The sequence below is a fragment of the Musca domestica genome, unplaced genomic scaffold (assembly GCF_030504385.1).
Source record: "Musca domestica strain aabys unplaced genomic scaffold, Musca_domestica.polishedcontigs.V.1.1 13, whole genome shotgun sequence".
Taxonomy (NCBI): Eukaryota; Metazoa; Arthropoda; class Insecta; order Diptera; family Muscidae; genus Musca; species Musca domestica.
Window position 1 is genome coordinate 756,493 of NW_026712172.1, and position 12,314 is coordinate 768,806.

General features: G+C 34.9%; 1 protein-coding gene across 2 annotated transcripts in view; it reads left to right on the plus strand.

The window, feature by feature from the left end:
- LOC101890560 (structural maintenance of chromosomes protein 3) overlaps positions 1 to 12,314 on the plus strand; it is a 254,949-nt gene that overhangs the window by 212,613 nt on the left and 30,022 nt on the right. The window lies entirely within an intron of this gene.

Sequence of the window (12,314 nt, forward strand, 5' to 3'; positions counted from 1 at the left end):
AAATGTTTTATATGGGTTTCTATGGTACTTCCCATAGTTCCCGGAATATGTTTCAATGTGGCATCTAAATAATAAAAATGAAAAAAAATTATCTACATTATCAAAGAGTTTAAAACACAAGGATACAAACCTTTAAGTAGCCTAGTAAAGTACATGTCCTCTATAGCTTTATTTTGGTACATATTGTGCCACGAAAACGTTGTAATGACCTCGTCAATTTGAAAAATAAGCTTTAAATTTTCAATATAAATGTTTTTACATTGTCATGGGGTTGATTTTCTAAACGGCGTAGCTAAACAATTCAAGATATTTATAAAGTAGAAATTGTAGAAAGGTGCTTACTTAACCTAAGGTTCTGAAGGTCAAAATCCTTCTTTTAATTTTTCATCGAAGTTTAAAACTTCTTGAGTGGAACGAAGCTTTTCCAGCGAATATATGTTATTTTTGATTATTTTCACTGTAACTTAAAACTTTTCACTGCAACACACTGCACACGTGCTCCATTCAAATTCTGTCGACAAACTGATCATAATCAAAAAACCAAACAAAAGTAGTTGTTAATGAACCTATTAGTAGGATTTAGTGGAACTCAATTCAAACACATAAATTTGAACTGACACTTTAAATACAGATTGGTTTTCCTTTCAAGCACATGAACTTGAAGGAAATCGTCGACGAGAGTAAAACACTTGATTTTGTCAGAAGCGTTAATACGACTAAATTTCTTTATTGTTGCCATTTTTTTTTTATAAATGATGACAGAATAAAATATTTTGCATACAGCATGAATTAATTAAATTTACAAACATAACAAAGCCAATGATCGAATGACCAGTGAACTTAAATTAAAAAAATGCTTGGTTAACATAAATAGAACTGCATTTTTTTAACATTTGTTGCTGAACTTTAGAATGAATGCTGTATTTGCAATTTAATGACAACAATACTTAAAAATAAAAGAATGAAATAAATCTATGCATATCTTTGTGTGTATGTTGATTGTTATGTTTGTGCATGTGTTCTTAACATTCTCCACCGCGTTGACATCGTTCAAGTAGAAAATGAAATTGAGCCGGATGGATGGGTGTTTGAATCAGCTGCAATATCTGTTGTTGATTAGTGAGACCTTATAGCTGGTGTAGATGTGAATGGAGTCAGTTTTGTTTGTAATTTTAAACGGAGTCTCCAAACCAACAGGCCGAACAGAATGATAAGGCAGCAAAGCAAAGAAGTGTAGCTAACCGCATGATGATGTAGACTTGTTGAGTAGATTAGTTGAGGCAAATGTCTTAGTATTGATTCATTTAATTGCTTTTGTAAATAATCCAATACATCCAGATTGATCTTTAATGGAGTGTTGGTATATATTAAAAACTTTTCTATTTCCTGTTGTTGAGTTATTGAATGTATGTCTTTTAGTCTAACAAAGCAAGTATATAGGCTATTTGATGCTTCAAAATGATCATGAACAAACCTGTTTGTTATCACGCAGTTGGGGCCAATTTCCATTATTCCAACATTTTTTATGGTGATGAGGGTAGTTTCCGTTTCACATACTATTGAAGATTCAATGTCGGTGGTGGTAGCAAAAATCCATGTATTTTGGTAATGCAATTGACTCCACTGACTGTCATTTCTGTTATTCTGTTAAGATTGCAATTGTTTGTCGATTGGTTATTAAACATATTAATCTCGCAGGGATTGACAACTGAATTTCTCCAAATTTTGAGCTTTTGGCAAATATAATTATCAATCTTTGGTTTTAGGTATCGTGATATATCTTCGTATTTAAAAAATATATAGTCATCTCTGTGTGCATCGGTCGCTAGATATGATGTTTCTGGTTGTATGGCGATTAATGTATCATTCTTTATTGTTGGAACTGGTACTAACTTAAATAACTCGAAATATTGTTGATTAACTAATGGTATCTTGGCTTTAAAACCGCTTATATAGTTCAAACATGTTCTCACCTGTTGATGGTAATGCATGTAAAATAGGAAGATTGGCATTACTGACATTAATTTCATCTTTCAGTTGATGAGGAGACAATAATGAGACATTTTTATTATTGTGCACAAGTTCTAAAATCTCCTGTATTTTTTGCTGATTGTTTATCTCATTCCATTTTATGACGTTGATTGTGCAAACAATTATGGAGGTTTGATTTTTTAATAAACTTCTTGTGTGGTCGTTTTCCAGTTTAGCCTTGTTGATAGTCCGTGACATTTCTTCAGTATAGTCCGCATCAAGGACAACACATAGTGAACGCGCAATATTACCAACTATGTTGAATGGAGATCTCTTAAAGCTTTTTTGATAAATAACTCATTTTCTTGAAACAATTCATTAACTGGTTAAGGTTGTTCACAAAAATATTGCACATCCTGTGCTGATGTATTACCGGACACATTTGCTGCAACGTTTGCAAGCCAGATGACAATGATTTTATTTCAGATAAAAAGGGTGTTAAATCATAATACACTAATATTTTCCATTACGCCGTATTCAGTTTCACCGTTCCTATTCCTTCAAAATACAGTCCCGGATCATTCTGAAATTGTTGAAAATTGTTGCTGGACATTTTCAAAGTATTTGCTCTGCTGTGTGCTGTAAAATGAATTTATATGCCTCTACTTGCACTTGCAGCGGAAACAATTGAATCTTGTGCATTCTTTGTATAAATGCTTTCAGATAATTCAGCTAAACTATTTTTGGCTCCGATAAGTTTAGTAGCATTATCAGAATATATATTTTGGCAATGCCAGACCAGTTCTAAATGAACTGCCTTTGTTGCAAAGCAGCAAAACACAGCTACATATGCCTTAGTTGGTCTTTTGCGCCTAACCTTGTAATGTACCCAAAGTGGGCCGTAATAGTCCACTCCACAATTTATGAATGGTCAAGCAGGAACTGCCCTTGTTGCTTGCAGATTGCCCATTATTTGTTGATATAGTTGTGGTCGCGCTCTGGTACACCTAATGCTTTTTTGAACTGTGGATTATCTTTCCTTTGATTGGCCAAAATCGCTGCCTTATTGTGTTCAAAATTGCTTGTGGTCCACAATGCTTGTTCTCCTTATGAGTCATCTTAAGCAGCAATTTTACCAGCGGATCGTTATATGGCAGAATTATTGGGTGTTTTGCATCTAGCTGTAGCATAGAGTGCTAGAGTGTTGTAGTATCTGCAGTTTTTAACTCCATTTTATTATTAAAAACATCTTGAGAAGAGACTTCAGTCGGCCACAGCTCCATTGTTCTGGTAATGTTAATGTTTGGATAACTGATACTCTATTTGCTACAAAATTTTTGTATACGTTTGACTGCGATTTTATCCTGGCGAGTACGATCCCAGAATCTATCGATAGAAACATAGGTTGATTTTGAGGCCTTAGATCAGCCTTTACTCTGTTAGCCTGCTGAGCTGCTACCACTGCGGCACATAGTTCTAATCGAGGTAGTGTTTGTTGTTTCAAAGGAGCTATCCTGGACTTAGTACAAATCAGACGTACAGCTACGCGGCCGTCCTTTGTAATAAAGCGAATGTAAACAGCAGCGCCAAAGTCTTTTTCGGACGCATCCGCAAATACATGCAATTGCGTTTTGATCGGGATCTCCCCACAAAATACATGCCTTGGGATTTTGAAATTGTTGAGACCTTCCAACTCAGTTCGGAATGCTTTCCACGTAGGGCAAAGTTTTTCGGATAATGGCTCATCCCAATCTAATGTAAGTTGCCACAGATGCTGAATAAATATCTTTGCTTTCACAACAATTGGTGCAAGTAGACCAAGAGGGTCGAAAAGTTTGGCTACCTCAGACGTAACTGAGCGTTTTGTAACTACTTGGAGATGATCAATATATACCTTTACGCAAAATTGATCGGCTGGCGGCATCCAATATAATCCCAATGTTTTAAACGTTGTTCTTATATTTTAATTAAAATCCAAGTTGACTTCTCGATCACTATGTGGTATATCCTTCAGCAATCTTAGAGTATTTGGAGACCATTTTTTAAGGTTGAAGCCGTGTTGTTTTAAAGTAGTAATTAATTGCCTTTGTGTGCCTCAGTAGCTGTACTTAGGCTATCGACACCACTGAGACCATCATCCATATAAAAAATTTTCATTGAGCATTCGTGATCCAAGTGAATAACGATCCATGTAGTCCTCGGCAATCTTCTGTAAACATTTTGCAGTCCGTGTACCATAAATGACAATGTTTTGCTTGTAGTAGCTTACTGGATGCGATGGATCTTCTCTCCAAATAACTAGCTGGTACTTTTGGTCATCGGGATGCATTAAAATTTGCCTGTACATCTTTTCAATATCGGTTGTAAAGACGAATTTTGATACTCGGAAACGGTTTAAGAACACAGTGATGCGGAATAAAATGGTTAAAAAATGAGGTTCCTCGCTTCATTTCCAAAATCTCCGGATACCAATCTGTAGCAAGGTTGGCACTAAAAAATATCAAAGTGTCGATCTCCTCAAGCAAGCGCTTCGCCAAAATACCGCAGAGCAACATTCGGGCAGCGTGTGACGGTTTCATTGGCCGTTTGAAGGCCGTAATTCGCGCCATTTTATTATTAAAAACATCTTGAGAAGAGACTTCAGTCGGCCACAGCTCCATTGTTCTGGTAATGTTAATGTTTGGATAACTGATACTCTATTTGCTACAAAATTTTTGTATACGTTTGACTGCGATTTTATCCTGGGGAGTACGATCCCAGAATCTATCGATAGAAACATAGGTTGATTTTGAGGCCTTAGATCAGCCTTTACTCTGTTAGCCTGCTGAGCTGCTACCACTGCGGCACATAGTTCTAATCGAGGTAGTGTTTGTTGTTTCAAAGGAGCTATCCTGGACTTAGTACAAATCAGACGTACAGCTACGCGGCCGTCCTTTGTAATAAAGCGAATGTAAACAGCAGCGCCAAAGTCTTTTTCGGACGCATCCGCAAATACATGCAATTGCGTTTTGATCGGGATCTCCCCACAAAATACATGCCTTGGGATTTTGAAATTGTTGAGACCTTCCAACTCAGTTCGGAATGCTTTCCACGTAGGGCAAAGTTTTTCGGATAATGGCTCATCCCAATCTAATGTAAGTTGCCACAGATGCTGAATAAATATCTTTGCTTTCACAACAATTGGTGCAAGTAGACCAAGAGGGTCGAAAAGTTTGGCTACCTCAGACGTAACTGAGCGTTTTGTAACTACTTGGAGATGATCAATATATACCTTTACGCAAAATTGATCGGCTGGCGGCATCCAATATAATCCCAATGTTTTAAACGTTGTTCTTATATTTTAATTAAAATCCAAGTTGACTTCTCGATCACTATGTGGTATATCCTTCAGCAATCTTAGAGTATTTGGAGACCATTTTTTAAGGTTGAAGCCGTGTTGTTTTAAAGTAGTAATTAATTGCCTTTGTGTGCCTCAGTAGCTGTACTTAGGCTATCGACACCACTGAGACCATCATCCATATAAAAAATTTTCACTGAGCATTCGTGATCCAAGTGAATAACGATCCATGTAGTCCTCGGCAATCTTCTGTAAACATTTTGCAGTCCGTGTACCATAAATGACAATGTTTTGCTTGTAGTAGCTTACTGGATGCGATGGATCTTCTCTCCAAATAACTAGCTGGTACTTTTGGTCATCGGGATGCATTAAAATTTGCCTGTACATCTTTTCAATATCGGTTGTAAAGACGAATTTTGATACTCGGAAACGGTTTAAGAACACAGTGATGCGGAATAAAATGGTTAAAAAATGAGGTTCCTCGCTTCATTTCCAAAATCTCCGGATACCAATCTGTAGCAAGGTTGGCACTAAAAAATATCAAAGTGTCGATCTCCTCAAGCAAGCGCTTCGCCAAAATACCGCAGAGCAACATTCGGGCAGCGTGTGACGGTTTCATTGGCCGTTTGAAGGCCGTAATTCGCGCCATTTTATTATTAAAAACATCTTGAGAAGAGACTTCAGTCGGCCACAGCTCCATTGTTCTGGTAATGTTAATGTTTGGATAACTGATACTCTATTTGCTACAAAATTTTTGTATACGTTTGACTGCGATTTTATCCTGGGGAGTACGATCCCAGAATCTATCGATAGAAACATAGGTTGATTTTGAGGCCTTAGATCAGCCTTTACTCTGTTAGCCTGCTGAGCTGCTACCACTGCGGCACATAGTTCTAATCGAGGTAGTGTTTGTTGTTTCAAAGGAGCTATCCTGGACTTAGTACAAATCAGACGTACAGCTACGCGGCCGTCCTTTGTAATAAAGCGAATGTAAACAGCAGCGCCAAAGTCTTTTTCGGACGCATCCGCAAATACATGCAATTGCGTTTTGATCGGGATCTCCCCACAAAATACATGCCTTGGGATTTTAAAATTGTTGAGACCTTCCAACTCAGTTCGGAATGCTTTCCACGTAGGGCAAAGTTTTTCGGATAATGGCTCATCCCAATCTAATGTAAGTTGCCACAGATGCTGAATAAATATCTTTGCTTTCACAACAATTGGTGCAAGTAGACCAAGAGGGTCGAAAAGTTTGGCTACCTCAGACGTAACTGAGCGTTTTGTAACTACTTGGAGATGATCAATATATACCTTTACGCAAAATTGATCGGCTGGCGGCATCCAATATAATCCCAATGTTTTAAACGTTGTTCTTATATTTTAATTAAAATCCAAGTTGACTTCTCGATCACTATGTGGTATATCCTTCAGCAATCTTAGAGTATTTGGAGACCATTTTTTAAGGTTGAAGCCGTGTTTTTTTAAAATAGTAATTAATTGCCTTTGTGTGCCTCAGTAGCTGTACTTAGGCTATCGACACAACTGAGACCATCATCCATATAAAAAATTTTCACTGAGCATTCGTGATCCAAGTGAATAACGATTCATGTAGTCCTCGGCAATCTTCTGTAAACATTTTGCAGTCCGTGTACCATAAATGACAGTGTTTTGCTTGTAGTAGCTTACTGGATGCGATGGATCTTCTCTCCAAATAACTAGCTGGTACTTTTGGTCATCGGGATGCATTAAAATTTGCCTGTACATCTTTTCAATATCGGTTGTAAAGACGAATTTTGATACTCGGAAACGGTTTAAGAACACAGTGATGCGGAATAAAATATTTAGGGTTTGATATGACACCCACGTCACCTTTTTCCATGTGTCCTAGTTGCTCATATTCTTGCATGAACTTTATGTATTGTATTCTGATATTTTCTTTCTGTAGAAGTCGGGTTTCCAAACTCATAAATCGGTTATACACCATTGCATGGGATTTCCCTAATGATATGGAAGATTCTTGAAAAGGAAGTCTTACAATAAAACGGCCGCAATTTTCCATAGTTTTTCAATCGCTTGTTTCAGTGAAGGTTCACGATCAAAAATTGCATCAGAATAAATGCCGAAAATTATCCCGAAAATATTCTGGAGGATGTATTAAATCCTTGGGCGCGAAACATTTTGGCCGCAGGCCTTGGACATTCCCATAGGACTCGCGTGCCACGCAAGAATGGTTAAAAAAATGAGGTTCCTCGCTTCATTTCCAAAATCTCCGGATACCAATCTGTAGCAAGGTTGGCACTAAAAAATATCAAAGTGTCGATCTCGTCAAGCAAGCGCTTCGCCAAAATACCGCAGAGCAACATTCGGGCAGCGTGTGACGGTTTCATTGGCCGTTTGAAGGCCGTAATTCGCGCCAATGGTGACCAATTCGTACAAATCTAAACTTATTCTAAAATTTTCTATTTCCGACATTTTGTAAAAATGTTAATTTTTTAAAAAAAAATATAAAAAATATGGCGTTTGACTTTGTTACAGTTTTTTATCTCACCCTGTAAATACGTATTTCGTTATCATTTGGCACATATTCCTCCAAATATATTTCTTTTTAAGATCTTATAATTTTTTTCTTACTCCGAAATGACGAAGTATCAGTGTTTTTTATACGTGGAAGTGCATTAACATTAGTATTATTAATTCCTTTCTATACACAATTTCAAAACCATAGTCAAATAGTTCCAATCTAATAAAAACTAATATTCATTTTGTTTAGTTTTGTAGAAACTGTACATGTTGTAAAAATAGTTTGTGTGTTGAATGTTCTTCTTTAAATTCTTATCTCATTTTTATTTGTCTTTTCCGAAGAATGTAAATTAGTTATTCACATCATCACATTTCATCACATTTCTTTAAATCTGTCTGCCCCTTCTTTGGAACTAATAGCAACGGTGTATTATATTATTTTATTTTTCAAAATATCTTGTATTTGAGCACTTATCTCTTCCTTATGTGCTAATGGTAATCTATAATTTTTTATATAAACAGGATATTATTTTTTTATTTTATCGTTAAATCTTGATCTTCTAGATGGTATTTCGACTTATATTGTCTTAATATGTTTACAAATTCTTTCCTATTTTTTTAACTTTAACTCAAGTCATCTAAATTTATTCTGCTTATTAGTCTTTCAAAACCTTAATTAGTACAATTACGGGGTGAGAAAAATTGTTAACTGTAAGTACGTGGTAATTCTTTAGATTGCATTGTCATATCTTAATATCACGTTCAGTAACTTAATATGTTTATTTCCATTTCTCGGAATTATAGAATTAGCCAAAAATACACCTTTCGTAGTTTCACGATTTAATATGACTGCATCTTCTACCAAATTAATGGCTTATAAGCTGTCTTCAAAGCAGATAATAACTCAGTAATATTATTAGGTATCCCTTTCTGGAATTTACTGTATTTTGTACACCTCATAATTGAGGGCTGAATGATTTAAGAATAGCCAAAGTTAATTACTTTTTTAAACCCATTAACACCTCAGATTGTGCATTAGAGTTCTCATAAGTCCGCCAAAAGGTGGACTTGTGGGGGTACTATTACATGGAGAAAATTCTAAAATTTGTAGATATGTTGAAATTTTTGTGTACGATTTCCACCCCCCCAAATACACATTTTTAGCCAAATCCTTTGAAATAAGGTAAAATCAGGAAGTACCTTCCTATGGGCACTACTGCGAAACATCGACCTACATTGAAAACTTTCTTCACCCCTTATAATCCAAGATGACAAATAGAGGCCAAATCGAAAATATAGCAGAACAACATAGCATGTCAAACTGAAAAAAATTCACGTGATTTAAATAAGTAAAAATAATTTTATCCATCTCATAATTGAGGGCAGACTGATTTCAGGATAATCAAATATAATTACTATTTTACTCCAATTACCGTAAGATGGGAACTAATTTTATTTGTCATTTAAATTGTAAATTGGAGACGCCATAAAGTCCATATTTTTCATCATAGTATAATTCAATGACGATTCAACAAATATTCGGTCCCGTGCTACTTTCTTATATTTATAATTTGTTCTTGTTTTTCACAATTTATTTGATTTGGGATGTACATCTATATCTACGTTCCCAACCAATATTCTCTTGGGGGTTACAAATTCAATAGAATACAAAATTTTCTTTTCTGACCACACATTAGATGTGAAAGTGGACTTGGGATACTCCAATGTGGGACTTTACATGAATAAATTTCTATGTGGCAATTATCTGTACGATGGTTCCTTACGCCAGGGTAGCATAAATACAATTTTTTAGTGGTCAAGATCAATATGGGCCCTACTCCGAGAATTTTCTACTCCCTTAGAAACAAAGATATTTGGCCAAAAATAGAAGAAAATGACGAAGACTTCAAAAATAGCTTAAATCATACAATGGTTATTTATGATCGATATCATATATCATATTGCAGGTCATGCAAAAGCGATTTAAGGTATCTTAAGTGTTCGGGAAGAATTTTTGGAAGGATAGAAATCATTTTCTTACTAAAAGTCCCATTCGCTCTACTATTTTGCACCCTTTATATTTGGTACTTTACTGATTGTAGTCCCAAAAATTTTTGCATTTTGAGCTCTCATTGGACGGATTATTGTCACATGAAAGAAGTAGGTCCACGCTTTGAAATGAGCCCCATTAGTCTTTTTCGGTCATTTTTGTTTGTTTAAATGTCTGCGCATCTTCCAGCTGAAGCACGATGTAGGCCCTGGAGTTAAAAGGTAGATGTTAGTTACAATCGTATTTCGCACTTATTTCATTTTTTGGTGAAAAATTGTATATAGTGAAAAATTATTCTTTATTTCGTTCACAAAAAATCCACTGAATTCAATATGATAATACAAATTGAAAAAAAAAAAAATGACAAAAGAATAATAACAAATTGAAAAAATCTTCAACTTGTTCGCTGATTTTTTACAGCAACTGTTTAAAGATCCTTACAAAGTTTGTCAATAGAATGTACTTTTATTTTAAAATTCAATTCCATTGGACATTTTTTTTTCGATATTTTCCCGTTTTGAGAATTTTTGTAATGAGATCTCTTTTTTCGTAATTTTTTTTTAGCGATTTTAAAAAGGTTATTATCTTCTAACTTTGGTGTGACCGCGTTAAATTATTTCGATATCATCTATTCCGTTTCGCCATCACATAATTCGATACTACACTTCCATGTAACCCGTCATCAATTTCAGTTCTCAAGAAATCAAGTCAATTAAATAAATTGATATTATGATATTCGAATTCAAAAATAAAATATAAAAAACACTACAAATGTACATTAGAAAAAAGTAAGTCAAAATGGAAAAAAATCATGCAAAATAAAACATTACTATTGTACATTTCAAAAGTCAAAATGAAAATGTTAATATATCACATTTTTACGTGATTTTTTTTTGTATATTATCCTTTTCGGATAGGAGACAATTCCGAATTTGTATGAATCATTAAAATCAGTTCAGCGGTTCTTAAGTTATAAGCGTAGTAACTAACACAACTTTCATTTATATATATAGATATATACAAATCAATTGTTGCTCGTTGGTAATGTAATCAATTGAGATCGCTTGAACCGATTTGCATAATTTTTAGTGCAAACGTTCGTTATACCCCGAGCTAGGTTTTTAAGGAAAAAATAATGGCCACGCCTACTTTTACGCCCACTATTTCGATTTATCTTAATCCTTATATTTGCCAAAATAATAAAAATATCAGTTTGAAAATTATAACACGAGATACTGTTGACTTTCCCTCCAAATCGATGATTATGATAGTTAAATCAAAGTCACATAGCCAAGATTTCAATTTAGAAATTATTATCGATTCTGAGGTCCAAAACTCAAAAAAATTGAAAATAATCCATCCAATGAGAACTCAAAATGCAAAATTCATTGGAACTGCAATCAATGAAATACCGAATATAAAGAGGCACGGTAATATGCGGGCTATAAAAAATAGTGAGCGAACTGAAAATTTAGTGAGAAAAGGATTCATATCCTCGGAAAATTCTTCCTTAAAAGTAAACTTAAATTAAAGGTAACGTTATATGGGGACTATGCGCTAGCGTCAGTTGTTACATTTTCGGTTGGTAGATAAAAATCCCAAAAGGGGGGTTCGCGGGTCAAACTTTTATAGGGTCCATTTTATATAGCTTAACCATACAAAAAGGGCCTCAAATATTTTGCTCTATACCACGCAAAAGCTACGATAGAGTTTTGATGCAGTCCTAGGGGTTACATGAACAATCATTTGTACAAAATATGTATCAGGTCGATTTGCATTGCGATATAGCCCCTTTCAAAATCCTTAAATGTTGGTATTTTGAGATTTTAGAACTAGACATAATTATAAGTATAGGGACATGCTTTTGTATAACCCTAATGTGAAGGTATCCGCTGTATCTAGTATTTCCATTGTCTTGGCCACATTTTTCATATGATTGTGCTTTTATTTGGCATCTTAGCTTCTAAGGGGTTAGAAGACCTCTTCGCGGAAACTTTTCAATGTCAATGTTTCGGCGTAGCGCCTATATGGTAAAAAATATTACATTAATTAGCAAGATAGCGGGGCAGAGTCTTCATTCTTATCGGGCGATAGAAGAAGAGATAGTGTTATTACAATAATAAGCAACGATGCCAACATCAATTAAGGCGACGTTGGTGAGATTTGCCACTCCTTGAAATCTGTTGACATTGATAGATTTCAACGATGTTAATCATTTACAAATTAATTAACCCATTGTTAACGTAGCAAAACATAATTTCCAACATAAATTAAACATTCCGTCCACCTTGCAACATATTGAGATATTGTAACTAAAATACAATACATAATTAAATTTTTGCCAGCATTTTTCAATTCAACTATTTTTAAATTTCCATTAATTTTTTGAAAACAAAAAAAAAAATTGTAACCCTATATGTTACATATGCCTATCGG